Here is a 19,794-nt window from a genome sequence, read left to right as displayed (position 1 = left end):
TCCATTTTGTTAGGACATTGAGTGCAGGATATTGTTCTCCGTTATTAGATCCCAGAGTGGTGATTGTCGATTTACAGGCCATATCCAGGTTTAGGATTATTCTGATGACGGCAGATGTCCTTAAATGAAGTCCAGCAGATGACATGGATTTTCCTGGTTAGTTGTCAATGTACCCAAGACGTAATGTGGCCAGGAGGGAACAGACAACCCTCAGTCATATACCCGCCATAGCTACACCTCTCTGGAAGAAGCTGGTCGGTGGGATTGTGCCTTCATCATCAGACCACAATCTTGTATTGATGGTTAACATACAGGAGGCTCACCGCAAGCAGCATTCAATAGCTCTACTGGCCAGGAACCTGGGTGTATGCAGGAAAATCTCTGCCTCTGCTGAAACAGTTCCATCTGCATTTTGGAAAGCTGTTGGCAGCTCCGTTATATTGATAAGTTAGTATAAAGCCTTGTACACACGATCGGATATCTGATGGAATCTAATCCGATGGATTTTTTCGTCCGATATCCGATGAAGCTGACTTTCATCAGTCTTGCCTACACACCATCAGTCAAAAATCCGACCGCGCAAAAACGCAGTGACATAAAACACTACGACGTGCTGAGAAAAATTAAGTTCAATGCTTCCGAGCATGCGTCGACTTGATTCTGAGCATGCATGGATTTTTGACTGATGGACTTCCACAAAGACGATCGTTTTTTCTATCGTTTTTTTAACCATAGGAGAAATTTAAAACATGTTCTATTTTTTTTTTCACCGATGGAAAACAAACAGTCCATCGGTCTGTTTTCATCGGACAAACCGAACGTGTGTACAGGGCTTAAGAGTATTGTACGCTGTTGGGGCAGCACAGTGGCTTAGTTATTATATGTTACAGTGCCTTGCGAAAGTATTCGGCCCCCTTGAACTTTGCGACCTTTTGCCACATTTCAGGCTTCAAACATAAAGATATATAACTAATTTTTTTTTGAAGAATCAACAACAAGTGGGACACGATCATGAAGTGGAACGAAATTTATTGGAAATTTCAAACTTTTTTAACAAGTAAAAAACTGAAAAATTGGGCGTGCAAAATTATTCAGCCCCTTTACTTTCAGTGCAACAAACTCTCTCCAGAAGTTCAGTGAGGATCTCTGAATGATCCAATGTTGACCTAAATGACTAATGATGATAAATAGAATCCACCTGTGTGTAATCAAATCTCTGTATAAATGCACCTGCACTGTGATAGTCTCAGAGGTCCGTTTAAAGTGCAGAGAGCATCATGAAGAACAAGGAACACACCAGGCATGTCCGAGATACTGTTGTGGAGAAGTTTAAAGCCGGATTTGGATACAAAAAGATTTCCCAAGCTTCAAACATCCCAAGGAGCACTGTGCAAGCGATAATATTGAAATGGAAGGAGTATCAGACCACTGCAAATCTACGAAGACCTGGCCGTCCCTCTAAACTTTCAGCTCATACAAGGGGAAGACTGATCAGAGATGCAGCCAAGAGGCCCATGATCACTCTGGATGAACTGCAGAGATCTACAGCTGAGGTGGGAGACTCTGTCCATAGGACAAGAATCAGTCCCTGTATACTGCACAAATCTGGCCTTTATGGAAGAGTGGCAAGAAGAAAGCCATTTCTTAAAGATATCCATAAAAAGAGTTGTTTAAAGTTTGCCACAAGCCACCTGGGAGACACACCAAACATGCGGAAGAAGGTGCTCTGGTCAGATGAAACCAAAATCGAACTTTTTGGCAACAATGCAAAACGTTATGTTTGGCGTAAAAGCAACACAGCTCATCACCCTGAACACACCATCCCCACTGTCAAACCTGGTGGTGGCAGCATCATGGTTTGGGCCTGCTTTTCTTCAGCATGGACAGGGAAGATGGTTAAAATTGATGGGAAGATGGATGAAGCCAAATACAGGACCATTCTGGAAGAAAACCTGATGGAGTCTGCAAAAGACCTGAGACTGGGACGGAGATTTGTCTTCCAACAAGACAATGATCCAAAACATAAAGCAAAATCTACAATGGAATGGTTCACAAATAAACATATCCAGGTGTTAGAATGGCCAAGTCAAAGTCCAGACCTGAATCCAATAGAGAATCTGTGGAAAGAACTGAAAACTGCTGTTCACAAACGCTCTCCATCCAACCTCACTGAGCTCCCGCTGTTTTGCAAGGAGGAATGGGCAAAAATTTCAGTCTCTCGATGTGCAAAACTGATAGAGACATACCCCAAGCGACTTACAGCTGTAATCGCAGCAAAAGGTGGCGCTACAAAGTATTAACTTAAGGGGGCTGAATAATTTTGCCCGCCCAATTTTTCAGTTTTTTATTTGTTAAAAAAGTTTGAAATATCCAATAAATTTCGTTACACTTCATGATTGTGTCCCACTTGTTGATTCTTCAAAAAAAAATTACAGTTTTATATCTTTATGTTTGAAGCCTGAAATGTGGCAAAAGGTCGCAAAGTTCAAGGGGGCTGAATACTTTTTTCAAGGCACTGTATAGCAGCCTTTCTCAGTCTTTTTACCCCAATGAATCCCCTAAAAAAAATGTCAGGTCTCGGGGACCTTTCTACTGACCTCCAATGTAAGGGATCTTTTCCCCATTGACATCTGATGAAATGGTTTTAGTATGGGTTCCCTGAGACCACAGGTAGTGGTGATTAGAATGACACTTTTACAAAAGGCTAAAAAGATATTTGGGTTATTTTTGCTGGTTTTGCCAAGTAGCGTTGGATTGGAATTATGCAGACACCATCAGATAGGGTCAATCAACTGAAGGAACCACAAGGAACCTCTGGAGGAACCCCAAATGAGAATGGCTTCCTTATAGCACTGGGGTCCTTGGTTTGAATCTCAGCCAGGACACAAACTTTCATGGAATTTGCATGTTTTCCCTGTGTTTGTATGAGTTTCCTCCAGGTAATATTAATATACAGGATTTATATAGCGTCAACAGTTTGCACAGCAGTTTAGAGTAGAAAGAGGGAGACTGTACAGTTACAATACAATAAAATACAAGAAGTTAATAGGGCCTTGCTTATAAGAGCTTACAATCTAATAGGGTAGGGCAAGTGATATGAAAGGTTATAACTGAGAGATAAGCTGGTGGAAGTGATAAAAGTTCCTTTATTTGTGATAGGCTTCTTCAAAGAGATGTGTTTTCAGGGATTGCCTAAAGGCAGAGTAAGAGATAGACAGACTTAGGTAGAGAGTTCCGGAGGATGGGAGAGGCTCTGGAGAAGTCTTGTGGGCGAACATGGTAGAAGAAATGGGAGCTTGAGAGCAGGAGGTCTTTAAGCCTCGTACACACGATCGGATTTTCCACGGACAAAGCGTAGGACGTTTGTCCGAAGGTCATTGGCCGTGAACTTGTATTGCATACAAAAGGCAAAGAATTGTTGGGCAACAAACACAAAACGTGGTTTTTCAGCTCTTTAGCGCCACCATTTGGGCAACTTCTGCTAATGGTGTTTTTATGGTGAGCATTTCTTCTGAGCATGCGTGTTTGTACTTTGGAGTTTTGTCCGACGGACTTGTACACATGATCGGAAAATCCGACAACACACATTTGTTTTGTTTTAAAGCCTGTCATCACACTTTTCCCGTTGGAAAATCCGATCGTGTGTACAAGGCTTTAGGCCCCGTACACACGACCGAGTTTCTCGGCAGAATTCAGCCAGAAACTCGGTCGGAGCTGTATTCTGCCGAGAAACCCGGCCATGTGTACACTTTGGCCGAGGAAACCGACGAGAATCTCGTTGTGCCAAATAGAGAACATGTTCTCTATTTCCTCGTTACTCAATGAGGAAATTTGGCTCGCCGAGATCCTCGGCGGCTTCACAAGAAACCCGACGAGCAAAACGATGTGTTTTGCTCGTCGAATTTCTCGGCCGTGTGTACGGGGCCTTCGAGTATTAGGTGATATTTGGAGACAAGGGGCCAGATTCAGAAAGAATGGCGTAACTTTCGGCGGGCGTAGCGCATCTCATATACGCTACGCCGCCGTAACTTAGAGAGGCGAATACCGTATTCAGAAAGAACTTACACCCTAAGTTGCGGCGTAGCGTAAATGGGCCGGCGTAAGCCCGCCTAATTAAAATTATCAAGGCAGTAGGCGTGTTGTATTACAATGAGCCGTGACCCTATGTAAATGAGGGGCCGAACGAACGGCGCATTTCGACGGTCGTTCCGACGTCCATACCTTAACATGACTTACCTCTGCTTTATGAGGGGTAAAGTTACGCCGGTCGTAAGCCTTACGTAAACAGCGTATATTAATACGCCGGGCGCAAGTACGTTCGTGAATCGGCGTATCTAGGTCATTTGCATATTTATAATGGGAACGCCGAATGCGTCCAGCGTAACTATGCGCCCACGATACGCCTGCGTAGGCAAGTTACGTCGGACGGCTGAAGCCATGTTTTTGGACGTATCTCACTTTGTGAATCGGCGCAAAGATGCGTCGACGCACATTTGAAATGACGGCGGCGTATCTGGAGATACGCCGACGTAAATGCTTTCTGAATCTGGCCCAAGATTGGTGACGTAGCTCAGGGCAGAGTTGTGAATGGCTTTGTATGTTGTTAGTATTTTGATTTCCTCCCACACTCCAAAGACATGCTGAACGGGTCATTGGCTCCTGTCTGAAATGGGCGTAGTATGTGTGTAGAAATTAGTTATTCACATGTAGTATTACATTCTGCATTCTGTTCCCAAACTGAGCAATTAGGGAGGATTGAAGAAAGATCTGATGACCTACCCTAAAAAGTTTTCTAAGAACATTCTTTTTCAAAGGCTCTAAGTGTATCAGACATGGTGCTCAGAGAGCTGGCACATAAAATCGCAGAGAATAGGATATGACTGAACGGCTGTATACATGCATTGCACCGTGTTAGCCATCAATTAATGCGGAAGGTTTGAAGTTTAAGTGATATCCTTTATTGACTGACTCAAGTTATTAAAGATGCAAGCTTTTGGGATGCTTTAGATCCCTTGTATAAAGCCCGGAGAAAGGATCTAAGACAACCTATTAAGTTTAACATTGGTTTACTGATCAGTTAAATACTGAAGAATGTCAACCGAAACAGTTCATCTGATCTGATCTGTGTTCTGTTTTCCTGACATCATTATTGTTCTTGTCATTTTTTTCTTACAGCCCCTGCAGCAATAAGGAAGGGATAGGGTTTCTACTTATGCTGAGCCGAATATGACACTATATTGTTCCATTCTATGGCACATGCATGTGCTTTGATCCCATACAGATTGAAGTACTTCTGCTGTCATTTATGGGGTGTACAGTACTGAGATCAGCAGGGAAGTGGGGGATACACCTATCAATTCCAGCACTGTATGGACAGACCAGCAGCCAGGCACGTGCCTCTTAGCAATGGGGGTATTAAATGAGGGTAGCAGCAGCCAGGCACAGTTGTATTGCATGGCGGTACCAGCAGCCAGGCACTCCACCCAAAACAATGGCCCGGATTCACAAAGCACTTACGCCGACGTATCTCGAGATACGCCGCGTTAGTGTAACTATGCGCCGTCATATCTGTGCGCCATGCCCACATTCTGAGATACACCTAAAAATAGGCTTCCTATGACCGACGTAACTTGCCTACGCCGTCGTATCGTGGGCCCATATTTACGCTGGGCGCATTTGCTCGCATTGATTTTCTATGCACATATGCAATTGAGGGAGATACGCCGATTCACGAACGTAGTTGCGCCCGGTGCATAATATACGCGGTTTGCGTAAGTCGTACGTCTGGCGTAAAGTTATTCCCCATATAGACAAGAGGTTATACCGCGCTAAATAACGTGAAAAAAAAAATAATAAAATAATAATAAAAGTGAGCTGCAACAAAAAAGTGATATACACACAAAATTACATAGAAAAACGATTATAGTTGCGCTAATATGTGAAAAAGTTGAAAATTGAAGATTGATAATCAATATAAATAAAACCAAGCCAAAATAGTCCAAAGTATCAAAGTCCCTAGATGGCTTGGAATATATTGGTGATAACAATAAAGATGCTGTGAAGCCAAAAACGTATCCACCAACAGTGAAGAGATTAATAAAATTGTGCGCTTACCAGAAGGCAAGCATAATAGGCTTGTGGCTGAACCCCAGCCAGGGTCTTTACAATAGAACCACCAACGACTTCATGGATAAAGATCCTCCAGACATAGCAAAGATGTAATGGGATTCCAAAAAGAAAGACTCACATAGTGATGTACCGTAATTAATGGACATAAATCAAGTAAAGCACATTGGAAAAAAGGAGAACCACCACCGATAGGGAGCACCACACAAAATGCGCGCTTACCAGACCGATAAGCTTTGATCGCTTGCGGCTGAACCCCAGCCAGGGCCTTTGTATCGAACTAGCTCCAACCTTGTAACCTCAGGGCTCTCCCAATATCCACAGCAATGGAAATACCATCGAAAAAAATATAGAAACCACAATAGTGATGTACCGTAAAAAACTGATGAATTTAATAAAAAAGTTGCACTTACAAAAACGACATTCAAGACAGTCTGTATAAAAGTTGAGCCGGCCGGCTTCCACGAACGCCCGTCCACATGGACCGTAACGCGACACGTCAGAGCGTCTCCTTGCCCGACGTACGTTTCGACAAATAATGACGTCAACTGGGGAACGGGCGGTGCACTGACGCATCGCGTAATATAGGGAAAAACGAGACCAAACCTCGCTATGAGTCACGGTCTCCTAGTGATATGTTGTCACGTGGTGTAGACGGAGCCAAGCCTCACTATGACTCACGGTCTCCAAGCGACATACCATCACAACAAATAAACGGAGCCAAGCCTCATTGCGAGGTCGAGTCTTGAAGTAAACATCTACGGTGGCCAATTGGGGTCCCGTCAGGTTACATGTACATAATACAGAGAAAAAGAAGCTAAGCCCCGATCTGAGTCAAGGAGTTAGGCCTCGAATTAACCCATAATGTATATAAAAAGGGTAATAATCAAATAAACAATGTTGCATATTACCATGAAAAGTTACCTTTACTTGCAATGATTTCATGTTAGGATATCAATAGAAATAATGGGCGATCAACCATATGACACAGAAAGACTATATTACATGGTTGATCTGGGTCAGCACAATACTGAAAGGAAAAGAAAAAGTATTGAATAAAATAAAAAATTAAACATTGTGTCTAATTATATAATATATGAAACCTAAGTTTAAAGGTACATATAAATTCATTTATAGTCAGAGGCAAAATTAAAAATTCCCCATATAGGAGGCGCAACTCATGCAAAGGTATGGACCAGAGAACACAAGCCGTCGTATCTTTTGTCGTTTACGTTGTACGTAAATACGGCGTATGCGCAGTTGGCGATTCGTATCTTTCTGGCGCTCGGCCCATCATTTGCATGGGGTCACGCCTCATTAGCATGGCTCACGCCCACTTCCACCTACGCTGGCTTACGCCGAGGAAACCTAGCGTATTTTTAAGAGTGAGTGGGAGCGAGTGCTTTGTGAATCCAGTGCTTGCCTCTGTGGGCTGCGTCGGCGTAGCGTATATTAGATACGCTATGCCCGCCTAAATATGCGCCGATGTATGTGAATCTGGGCCTATGAGTTTACTGCATAGAGGGACCAACAACTAGACACAGTCCCCACCACATGGTAAAGGGTGTACTGCTTGGAGGGAGAACAGCCAGGCATAGCCCTGAAAAACAGCTATGGATGTACTGCAGCCATTGTCAACTAGGGTTCAGTGGGTTCCTCCAGATATGGCTACGGGTTCCTTGAGCTGGGATAGGGGTTCCAAAGCCAAGCACACCCCCCCCCCCCCCCACAGTGATGGGTATACTGCATGAAAGGACCAGGAGCCAGGCACAGTCCCACACAGCAGTCCTACTGCAAAATCGCCAAGCTGCCTGGCACAACTCACCCACATAACGGTGGGTATACTGCATGGAGGGACCAGCAACCAGGAGGGACCATGGATGGACCAGCAACCAGGTAGCGCACATACACACACAATAGTAGAGGTTATTATACATTGTATCTAATAGACCGTTTAAAGGGAACAGGATGGATCAGACGATTGGCCTGTGTTGTATTGAGTGCGCAGAGCATGCAACTTTATTCCATATGTGGAGCAGACATTTTGACCATGTCTAATCATCTCTAGTAATGATTGTGAATCAATGCTCCACCCTCTGGCTTTGCTTCTTGGATTGGAGCAGTTCTGTAAAGCTGTTTTCATAGGTAATTGTTACACATGTAGTGATGTGCTCAGCACATTCAGAGTCAGTTCAGGCCAGGACATCGTGCCATTGCGTTCTTCTCCCGGAGATCTGCACTCGCTGCTTTCAGCACTGGCCCTAATTATCTGCCATGCTTAATAATAAATTATGACTGTTCGTAAAAATGTAAGGAGAGTGGAGTCATGTCACCAACAACCTCAGACAACACAAAGCTTTTCTTTATTAATATAAATGTATAATTCATTCTTAAAGGGAACCTGTCACTAATAAGTGCTCTTTTGGGATAACAGACGATGATCTCATGTCTGTGGGTTACGATCACTATCTGTTACACAACTGATAGTGCTGACTAGGACTGCCTCTTGAAAATTAATTCTTACACTTATTTATTGTACTGTGACATTGCTACACACATTAACAACTTGTCCTTTGAAAGATTTACCCCCCCTCCATGACCAGGCCATTTTTTGCGATACGGCGTTACGTTAAAGGGTCACTAAAGGAAAAAATTTTTTTAGCTGAAATGACTGTTTACAGGGCATAGAGACATAATAGTTAACTGATTCCTTTTAAAAATGATTAAAAATTGATAAAAAAACAATCATATAATGTGCCTGCAGTGTAGTTTCGTTTTTGCTGTTGTTTGCTGGTTCTCTGATGTACAGAGAGCCACTAGAGGGCAGTCAGCCAATAGAGAGCAGTGATACTTTGTCTAAAACTCCTCAGCACCAATCCAGTTTCGTTTTACACACAGCTCCTTGATTAGTGACCACCGTGAGAAATCTCCCAGTACTGTGGTTATCAGGAAAAAGGCAACCAGGAAGTGTCCAGAACAGAGAGGATTTACAGCAACATGAAAGCAAAAACGAACAATGAGCACATGAAACCAGGACTGCAGCAAGGTAAAGGAAGCTATTTAGCTAAAAAAAAAAATTCCTTTAGTGACCCTTTAACTAACAATTGCTTGGTCATGCGACACTGTACCCAAATTAAATTTTATGTATTTTTTCCTGCAAATAGAGATTTCTTTTGGTGGTATTTGATCACCTCTGCAGTTTTATTTTTTGTGCTATAAACAAAAAAAGGCAGACGATTTAAAGAAAAACAAAAACAATATTTATTATTTACTTTCTGTTATAAAATCATAAATGTATCCAACATGTATTCTGCTACATATTTTTGGTAAAGAAATTCCAATATGCGCATATATATATATATTTTTTTACTAGTAATGGCTGTGATCAGCGACTTATAGCGGGACTGCGATATTGCGGCGGACATTCTGAAACTGTTGACACTTTTTGGGGACAAGTGATACTAATACAGTGATCACTGCTAAAAATATACACTGTCGTACTAATGACACTGGCTGGGAAGGGGTTAAAGGTTTACTAAACCCTTGTGTTTTTTTTAAATAACAAGCATGTTATACTTACCTTCACTGTGCAGTTCGTTTTGCACAGAGTGGCCCCGATCCTCCTTTTCTGGGGTCCCTCAATGGTGCTAGTAGCTCCTCCCCGCATCGGAAAACCACGTAGGAGAAGCGATCCCCTTGGGGGTACCCGTGCGTGCACGCTCCCACGTCCTGCTTTTGCGTCCCTAGACACAGAAAGCCAGACTCCGCCCTGCTCCCTACATCATTGGATTTGATTGACAGCAGCAGGAGCCAATGGCAGATCGCAGTTCTCTATGCATAGCGATGGTCAGGTTCTGGAGGACATCGGGTACCATGCACCCGCCGATTGGCTTCCGCTGTTGTGTAATCACAATGGATGCCAGCCACTGGCGGCACACATGTGCAACCCCAACCCGGTATAGTTCGATCACTTATACTGTTTATACGCGATCCAGCGCACATGTGCCGCCCTGTAGAAGTATAACTGCTATAGAGGGAACCTTGATGCCGCATATACACGATAATTTTTCGGCATGAAGAAAACGTAGTTTTTCAAAAATGTCATTTAAAATAATCGTGTGTGGGCTTCACATCATTTTTCAGGTTCTGAAAAACTACAATTTTTTTTCCCGAACATGCTGCATTTTTAAACGTTGTTTTAAACGATGTCATTTTTCGGGTTGTAAAAAATGATTGTGTGTGGGCTAAAACAACGTAAAATACCCGCGCATGCTCAGAAGCAAGTTATGACACGGGAGCGCTCGTTCGGGTAAAACTACCGTTCGCGCATGCTCAGAAGCAAGTTATGAGACGGGAGCGCTCGTTCGGGTAAAACTACCGTTCATAATGGAGTAAGCACATTCATCACGCTGTAACAGACAAAAAAGCGCGAATCATCTTTTACTAACAAGTAACCAGCTAAAGCAGCCCAAAGGCGAATGGAACTTCCAATTTATAGTGCCGTCGTACGTGTTGTACGTCGCCACGCTTTGCTAGATCATTTTTTAAAAACGATGGTGTGTAGGCAACGTCGTTTTAATGATGAAGTTGGGAAAACTTTGTTTTTTGGACATGCTGAAAAATGATCGTGTGTACGCGGCATGAGAGATTATTAGGTTTTCAGCTGAATTCCAAGCTAATGGCTAAAAAGATTAAATACATACAAGAAAGCTGTTTACCTGCCAAAGAATTTGTAATTCTGTCTATCAAGCTCTTCGATGTACACAGCACTGCCATAGAGCACATCCTTGATGTCATGATTTTCTTTGCTGTCTTTAACCACTTCCCAACCGGCCCATAGTAAAATGACGTCCACAAAGAACCTCTGCCGTTCAGAGTGGACGTCATATGACGTCCTGGGCTTTGTGGGGGGATATCTGAATGAAGCCTGCAGCTAGAGGCATCATTCAGATATCCTTCTCTTGTGCCGGCGATTCTGCACAACGTAAGAATGATCATAGCGGCGGTTCCGCTGCTAGATCGTTCTTACAGGCGGCGGGAGGGGACATCCCCCCCTCCCGCCGCCATCCGGTTCTTCTCCGGGCTCTCCCATGCCATCGGGGGGCCCGGAGAACGAATCGTCCGGCGCTCGCAGGAAGCATAGAGATGACTGGTGACCAGATGGTCACCAGTCATCTTTATGACCGTCGGAGGACCCGTGCGCGATGTGATGACGTCACGCCCGGGTCCCGTAAGTAAACAAAGCCGCGATTGCGGCTGCTAAGCAACAGTAAACATGAGATCTGTGAATTTTTTTTCACGATCTCATGCTTTCCAGCCTGGAGGAGAGATGTGAGGTCTTATTGACCCCGCATCTCTCCATAAAGAGTACCTGTCGCACACATTCCTATTACAAGGGATGTTTACATTCCTTGTAATAGGAATAAAAGTGATAAAAAAAAAAGTGTAAAAAAAGAAATAAATATGTAAAAAAAAAAAAAAAAGAAATAACATTTTTTTTTTAACGCCCCTGTCCCCAGTAGCTTGCGCGCAGAAGCGAAAGCACACGCAAGTCCCGCCGACATATGTAAACGCCGTTTAAACCACATATGTGAGGTATCGCCGCGTGCGCTAGAGTGCCAGCAACAATTCTAGCACTAGATCTCCTCTGTAAATCTAAACTGGTAACCTGTAAAAATGTTCAAAGCTTTGCCTATGGAGATTTTTAAGTAACGAAGTTTGGCGCCATTCCACGAGTGTGCGCATTTTTAAAGCGTGACATGTTAGGTATCTATTTACTCGGTGTAACATAATCTTTCATATTTTACAAAAAAATTGGGCTAACTGTACTGTTTTTTGTTATTTTTTGAATTCATGAAACAATTTTTTTCCAAAAAAAGGCGTTTGAAAAATTATTGCGCAAATACCGTGCAGAATAAAAGGTTTCAATGACCGTCGTTTTATTCCCTAGAGTGTCTGCTAAAAAAACATATATAATGTTTGGGGGTTCTGCGTAATTTTCTAGCAAAAAAATGATGATTTGTACATGTAGGAGAGAAGTGCCAGAATAGGCCCGGTATGGAGGTGTGTATAAAAGCCCTGTATGGAAGAGGTTAAAGGGTAAAGCCCTGTACACACGATCGGTTTGTCTGATGAAAATGGACCGTTTTAATCGGACAAACCGATTGTGTGTGGGCCCCATCGGTTTGTTTTCCATCGGTGAAAAAAAATAGAACTTGTTTTAAATTTTTCCTATGGATAAAAAACCGATAGAAAAAAATGATCGTCTGTGTGGAAGTCCATCGGTCAAAAATCCACGCATACTCAGAATCAAGTCGACGCATTCTCGGAAGCATTGAACTTCTCAGCACGTCGTAGTGTTTTACATCACCACGTTTGGATTTTTGACCGATGGTGTGTAGGCAAGACTGATGAAAGTCGGCTTCATCGGATATCCGATGAAAAAATCCTATATATAATTTACTTCCTGGTTAGTCTGGTAGATCTGAAGAAACGGCATATGCTGTGAAACGCGTCATCTCATTGGTCCAAATTACTCCTACGTCACTTCTGGTTCACGGAGCTTGTGCTCCAAGCTGAGGCTCACTTCCGGTATCGGTCCCGGCTCTCCGGAGGTTGCGGTAATTACACGGCTTACATGGTTTCCAGCCCAAGGATTCTCCTGCAGACATTCCATCGCTGCCCCATCCTCTAGCAGTTTACCATCTGGGACAAAGCCATCCATCCCACGGACCGTCAAGTGACTCCGGACCTTTATATACCTATATGCCCATTCATGTCATCACCTTGTAAATAGCCATTTGGCTGTTTGTGTTGTTACAATAAATACACTTTTAATACTGCACTTAGTCTGATGCTCCTTGCTTTTGTCCTTTGTATCTTCCAGAGCTTTGCTTCTGCTTTCATGCTAGCTGCCGCTAGTGCGACTTTGCCACCTGCCCTGCATATAGTATTGGACTTTTTCTTTTTTTGGAGACTATGCCTGATTGATCTTTGCGCCATCTCACCTTTTCTCTGCGGCTCGTCTCCACCACTGCTCTCTCCTCACTGTGATTGATAGCAGCAGGAGCCAATGCCTCTCTGACCAATGAGGAGAGAGAGAGAGAGAGAGCTGCTGCTCTCATGCACATCGCTAGAGCGGGATCGTGCTCAGGTAAGTATTTCGGTGGGTGCTTTGGGAGAAGTTGCATGCAGAAGGTTTTTTACCTTAATGCATATAATTTACCTTTTTAGAATCCCTTTAATTAAGATTTCCAGGTCTTGTCCCTGCTCCCAGTTTGTGATTGAACAGTGAAAGATGTAGCATGCTGATGAGCTCCCCTCTATCATTGCTCCCTGTGCTACTTTTTTCTGAACTCTGCTGTATAGGGATGGCACGAGCCTCCTGACACCAAGAAGCAGGGATGGACTGGCCATTGGGACTACAGGGAGTTTCCCAGTGGGCCGGCTTTAGTGACAGCAGACCGCCGCCCCCTACTGCTCCTCTGTCTCTCCCTTCCCGCAGCGCTTACCTCCTTTCCCTCCCCGCAGCGCTCACCTGGGAGGAACAGAGAAGCAGATGGAGGACCAGAGGAGCAGGGGGGATGACAGAGGAGCATGGGGAAGGGGACAGACCGCTGACTTGACAGCTATGGCCTGGGAGTTTCTCACTTCTGCCTAATCTTGTCCCATAAGGGGGGGCACCGAACTGATTATTTTCCCCGGGTGAAATAATGTCTAGCTTCCCCACTGGTACTGCCTATAAAGGTACCAGTACCAGCCGCTCTACTCTAATAAAGTAGAAGGGCTAGTGGCTAGTGAAGGGGGAGAGGGGGCTTGGGTGGCCGGGGGTGATGCGGGAGTTGTCCGGACACCATGGGAGAGACCTGTCAAAGTGGGCCAGTCTGGATGAAGTCCAGGGCCAAATTTTTGTCCCAGTCCAGCCCTGCCAAGAGGGGTGGAGTGATGTCCACACTACTGATACCTAGAGGAGTGAGAAGAGTGGAGTCATGACTACACAATGATGCCTTCTTTTTTTGTCTTTTCTATCTGCCTGGAGTTCAGATGACTGCACATCATGAATTATCATTTGTTTCCTGTATATTTCGCCCTTGGATCACCTCTTTCCTATGTAGTTCTACAGGCCATTTGTATTGTACAGTTGGAGATGTAAGTGAACGTGCTGTGGTTAGAGATTCCTTACAGCTGGCCTGTTGAGCTCAATAGATGAGTGTCTTTTTTTTTTTTTTCAAATGTATGTCCTAACAGCTGCCTTGTATTTGTGGTTATATTATAATTTAGGCAGTGTAAAGTGATTGTGTTTCCCTTAGTGACAAAAATAATGTATTTTTTAGATCTCATTCACTTAGACAATAACACACATGTGATTACATGTGATGCACTTATAGGCAAGATTTAAAGCCAGCAGCTACACATACTGCAGCTGCTGAATTTTAATAAATGCACACTTACCTGTCCTGGAGTCCAGCAATGTCTGCGCCACTGCTGTTTCCATCAGCTGTTGGGTACTTCCGCCGTCATTACCGGTAAAGGAACCAGCTAGTGAAGCATTACAGCTTCACGTCAGGGCCCTACTGCACATGTGCAAGGCACCGCTGTGCTCTCCTACTGGGCCATGGCCGGGGGAAGGAGGAGGGAGCCAAGCTGCTGACGTAATGCGTTGCGGCCCGATCTCCAGGAAGTGGGGGGACAGATATCCGCTCCCCCCCCTGAAAGGTACCAAATGTGGCTCGGGGGGGGGGGACGACGACAAATGAGCAGATGTTTCACTTTAGGGTGGAACTCCGCCCACTTTAAGAAGTTTGAAGCTACTAAACTTTCTCTTGGTTAAAAGGATTTAGTGACATATTTTTTCTCTCTAGTTTTGAAAATGTTACTAAATGAAAACAATGTGGAGTTTCACTTTATTAACATTTGAAGCTCATTTAAAAACCGTGTGCTGGTGACATTTTGTACTCCTAAATGCCCAACTGAGTGAGGTGTAAAGACTGAAGGATTTACATACATTAAGTCCCTGTTCACAACTGTGTGATTCATCACTCCTCTGCGTTGCAATGCACAAGAGACATCCCATTACTTTCTATGAAGCTTGTTTACACTTATGCAACGCGTTTTCAGGGCAACTTACATGGGAGCCCATGTAAAGTGCACAAACATGCGTTTTAGGCACATTTTTGGCACAGTTTTATACATAATAACAATTCTCCTCCTCTTAACAACATCTACTCTTATAGGCTACATAGGAAGATTGAAAGAGCTGGCTATAGAGTGCTTGATTCTGAGGAACTGCAAGGACAAAGCTGTACGATCCGAGCAATGACCATTACAAGGATCACGGCAAATTCCAGAGGGCCTGTGAGGACAAAGCCCATGGCGTATTATATAGAATGGGGTACAGAATCTTCCCTGCCTCTGCTGCCAGGAAATATGGCACAGTAGAAATGATTATTCAAATAGCACAACTGCACAATAAAGAACAAACAAAATGCAGATACAAGGAGGAAGACACCTAAGGCCTGGTACACACGATAGGATTGATCCTCCGGACCGTATCCGCGGATAAATCCTCTGGCGGATTTGGATCCGTTGGCATGTACTCACCATCGGATCCAAATCTGCGCGGAATTCAACCGCGGTGACGTGACGCGCCGTCGCCGCGATGATGACGCGGCGACGTGTGCGACGCTGTCATATAAGGAAATCCACGCATGCGTCGAATCATTACGACGCATGCGAGGGACGGGTTCGGACGGATCGATCCGGTGAGTCTGTACAGACCACCAGATCGATCCGCTGGAGCCGATTCCAGCGGATAGATTTGTTAGCATGCTAACAAATTTTTATCTGCTGGAAATCGGAAATATCCGCGGATAAATATCCGCTGGAACGTACACACCAGGGGATCTATCCGCTGAAACCGATCCGCTGAGATTTTTCAGCGGATGGATCCTCTCGTGTGTACGGGGCCTTATTGTTGTCACAGCAGATATTTTGTGTCAAGGGTCTCGGGGTTTGTAATTTTCTGTAAAAAAAAAAAAGAACATATTAGACAATTTAATAGTTTCGTTTAAAAAAAAATATCCAAATATAACACAACAAGGGACCTTACAACATGAAGTCCATAATTCAATAAAGACTTACGTTGTTCAGCTTTAATCCAGTGAACATGTTGAATCTTTTCAAAGTCAAGATCAGGATGTTCGGAGCGTTGTAGATCGTACTCCTTATTTAAGCTGAAACTAACTGGTAACACCTAAGGAAACAAAGAATAGGAATGTAAGCATAGTTCTCGGGTTTAGTTTTCCATTAATGCCCCTTTTAAATGGGGAAGATACCACTTGCTCAGCAGGGGATCTGTCCACTGATCCCTCGCTAAGCAGACCAAACCCACTCTTCTCTATGGGCAGTCGGATATACACAGACCGGCTGTCCGTTTATACACGACTGCCCTCCGGTCTACACAGATATAGGGGAACAGATCTCCTTCTGTTTTTTTTTTCTGTTTTTTTAGCAGATCAGATTGGAGGTGTGACGGGTGACACAAGTCCGTTTACATCCATCACTCCATAGAGGAGAATGGAGGGCCAGATCTGGTCCACCTAAAAAATGGACAGGCGGACCCAATCAGACCGCTTGTGTGAAGAGGGCCTAAAAGTTCTGCTCAGACTGCTGCCTGCCATTAGCAGGACTGGAGTAGCCACTGGACATACAATGAAATGGCTTCTACATTGAACTCCGCCCTGCACTGCTATAGGCCGGTATCTTCTACAGTTATATATATAATATATATATATATATATATATATATATATATATATATATATATATATATATATATATATATATATATATATATTCTGGATTCAGGTAGGGTTACGCCGGCATATCAGTAGATACGCCGTCGTAACTCTAAATCTACGCCGGCGTAAATTTAAGCGTATTCTGGAAACCAGATACGCTTAAATTAGGCTAAGATACGAGCGACGTAAGTCTCCTACTCCGTCGTATCTTAGGATGCAATTTTTCCGCTGGCCGCTAGGTGGCGGCGCCGTTGAGTTTGGCGTAGAATATGTAAATGACTAGATACGCCGATTCACGAACGTACGTGCGCCCGTCGCAGTAAAGATACGCTGTTTCCGTAAGAGGTACTCCGGCGTAAAGATAAAGCTGCCCCCTAGGTGGCGTAGCCAATGTTAAGTATGGCCGTCGTTCCCGCGTCGAAATTTGAAATTTTTACGTCGTTTGCGTAAGTCATCCGTGAATGGGGCTGGACGTAATTTACGTTCATGTCTAAACCAATTAGTCCTTGTGGCGTACTTTGGAGCAATTCACACTGGGGTATCTACACGGATGGCGCATACGCCGTTCGAGAAAAACGTCAATCATGTCGGTTCACCACATATTTACATAAAACACGCCCCCTCATCCTCATTTGAATTAGGCGTGCTTACGCCGGCCCCATTTACCCATTTACGCCGGCCGCCACCGTAACTTAGGAGGCAAGTGCTTTGTGAATACAACACTTGCCTCTGACTTACGGCGGCGTAGTAAATACGATGCGCTACGCCGCCGCAAAGATACACACATGTACCTGAATCTAGCTAATAATTTGTAAGTCTGAATAATCAGAGAAAGCGTCTTAGGCCTTGTACACACGACTGAGAATCTTGTCGTAAAAGAAACGTTGTTTTCCTCGACGAGGTTCTTGTCAAGCTTGACGAGAATCTTCACAAGCTTTCCTAGCATACACACTGTCAAGACAAAATCTCGTCGTTCTCAAAAGCGGTGATATACAACACATACGACGGCACTATAAAGGGGAAGTTCGATTCCACTGGCGCCACCCTTGGGGCTGCTTTTGCTAATCTCATGTTACTGCGTGTTAAGTAAAAGTTTAGAGAGAGTCGATTTGCGCTTTTCAGTCTGTTACAGCGTGACAAATGTGATATCTCCATTACGAACGCTACTTTTACTGAAGGTGCGCTCTCGTCTCATACTTTATTCTGAGCATGCGCGGGTTTCTAAGCATACACACGAACGTGTTTCTCGTCGTAAACCAGCCCAACGAGAAACACAACGAGGAAATTGAGACTCCCGATGAGAAAAAAGAGAGCAGGTTCTCTTTTTTTTCTCGTTGAGATCCACGACAGTTTTCTCGACAAAAACCATACACACGACCGGTCATGTGTATGAGGCATTACCCATTGCATCGGTAACTATCAGTTTTTATTTAAAACATCATAAATTGTGCCATCTAATAACTTTTCTCTACAAAAGCTCTGAACGATTTACCAACCGCAGAAAATATGGCCATGTGGTTTTTATCTTCTTCGCCATCAGAGGACAGTCTGTTTTTTTTCCATCTTCCACAAGTGTATGTGTGTGTGTGTATATATATATATATATATATATATATATATATATATATATATATATTCAAGTATGTATTCTTAACTAAAAAAAGTCCCTCCTGTTGTTTCCCAGGATGCAGCTGTGAGACCAGGGTTACATAACCAGTGCCTCAGTCAACAAGGAAGTGGAAAAACAATAACTGTAAGTAAAAGCAAAAAATGCTTGTTTAACTTAAAGGGGATGTAAACCCGATTCATGAAATTTGAGCTGGGCACCTATATCTGCAGTGTTTTCTTATCTCTCTCCAAAGCCCTAAGTCTCTTCTGCTCAGTTCTCCTGTTATCAGCATGATGACTTCTGACAAGTTTTCTGACACGTGATAAAACCAGCCTGAAATTTGTGTCGGGCGGGTGCTATAAACAGATTAGCAGAGAGCTGGTCAATTCACAGAACATCTCTGCAAGTCTCTGGCACAGAATGCATTAAGGTGAAAAACCATGAGGGTGTACAACCCCTTTAACCCCCCTGGCGGTATTCCCGAGTCTGACTCGGGGTTAGATTTTTGTGCTAGGATCGGTAACCCCGAGTCAGACTCGGGCTCGCCTCGCTGGATCCACAGGCATGGTTTACTCACCTTGTCCCTGGATCCAGCGATGCCACCGCGCTGTGTGAGCGAGCGGTACCTCGCTCGATTCACACAGTGCCTCTGTGTGCCGCTGATCTCCGTTCCCTGCGACGTTACGACGCACGGGGGCGGAGAACGGCGCCAAATTCAAAAAAGTAAACAAACACATTACATACAGTAATCTTATAGATTACAGTACTGTATGTAAAAAATACACACCCCCCTTGTCCCTAGTGGTCTGCCCAGTGCCCTACATGTTCTTTTATATAATAAAAACTGTTCTTTCTGCCTGCAAACTGTAGATTGTCCATAGCAACCAAAAGTGTCCCTTTATGTCAAAAATGGTTTTAGAGCAGCTAGAAAACAGCGATAATAAATTATAATCACTTGCAGAATTGTGCGATAGCGATTTGTGGGAAAATTCGTCATAAAAAATAAAAGTAATGACAGCGACAATTCTGCAACTGAGCAAATTTCAGTGATTTTGATTTGATTACATTATTGAATAATTTTTATTATAATTATATTATTATTTGTCATAATTATTTATAATTATTTATTATATTATAATTTATAATTTTGTTTTTTTTAAAAAATCATACCCGGGATGCCTACTAGACTCTTGTTTGGTCAGATTTAAGTGAGTTATTCCTAAGAATTACAGGCCTACACTATAAAACGCCAAATTTCCT

At 43.6% G+C, this 19,794-nt stretch overlaps 1 long non-coding RNA gene across 1 annotated transcript in view; it reads left to right on the top strand.

Annotated features, from left to right (window-relative positions):
• Positions 1 to 19,794, top strand: part of LOC120946792 — a 212,342-nt gene that overhangs the window by 36,389 nt on the left and 156,159 nt on the right. The window contains exon 3 of the long non-coding RNA XR_005750788.1: positions 18,610 to 18,678. This is a non-coding gene — a long non-coding RNA (uncharacterized LOC120946792). The remainder of the gene's footprint in view (positions 1 to 18,609; positions 18,679 to 19,794) is intronic.

The sequence above is a fragment of the Rana temporaria genome, chromosome 8, assembly GCF_905171775.1.
Source record: "Rana temporaria chromosome 8, aRanTem1.1, whole genome shotgun sequence".
Classification (NCBI taxonomy): Eukaryota; Metazoa; Chordata; class Amphibia; order Anura; family Ranidae; genus Rana; species Rana temporaria.
The sequence above is the reverse complement of the archived record's forward strand: the minus strand, read 5'-3'. Positions and strand labels throughout refer to the sequence as shown.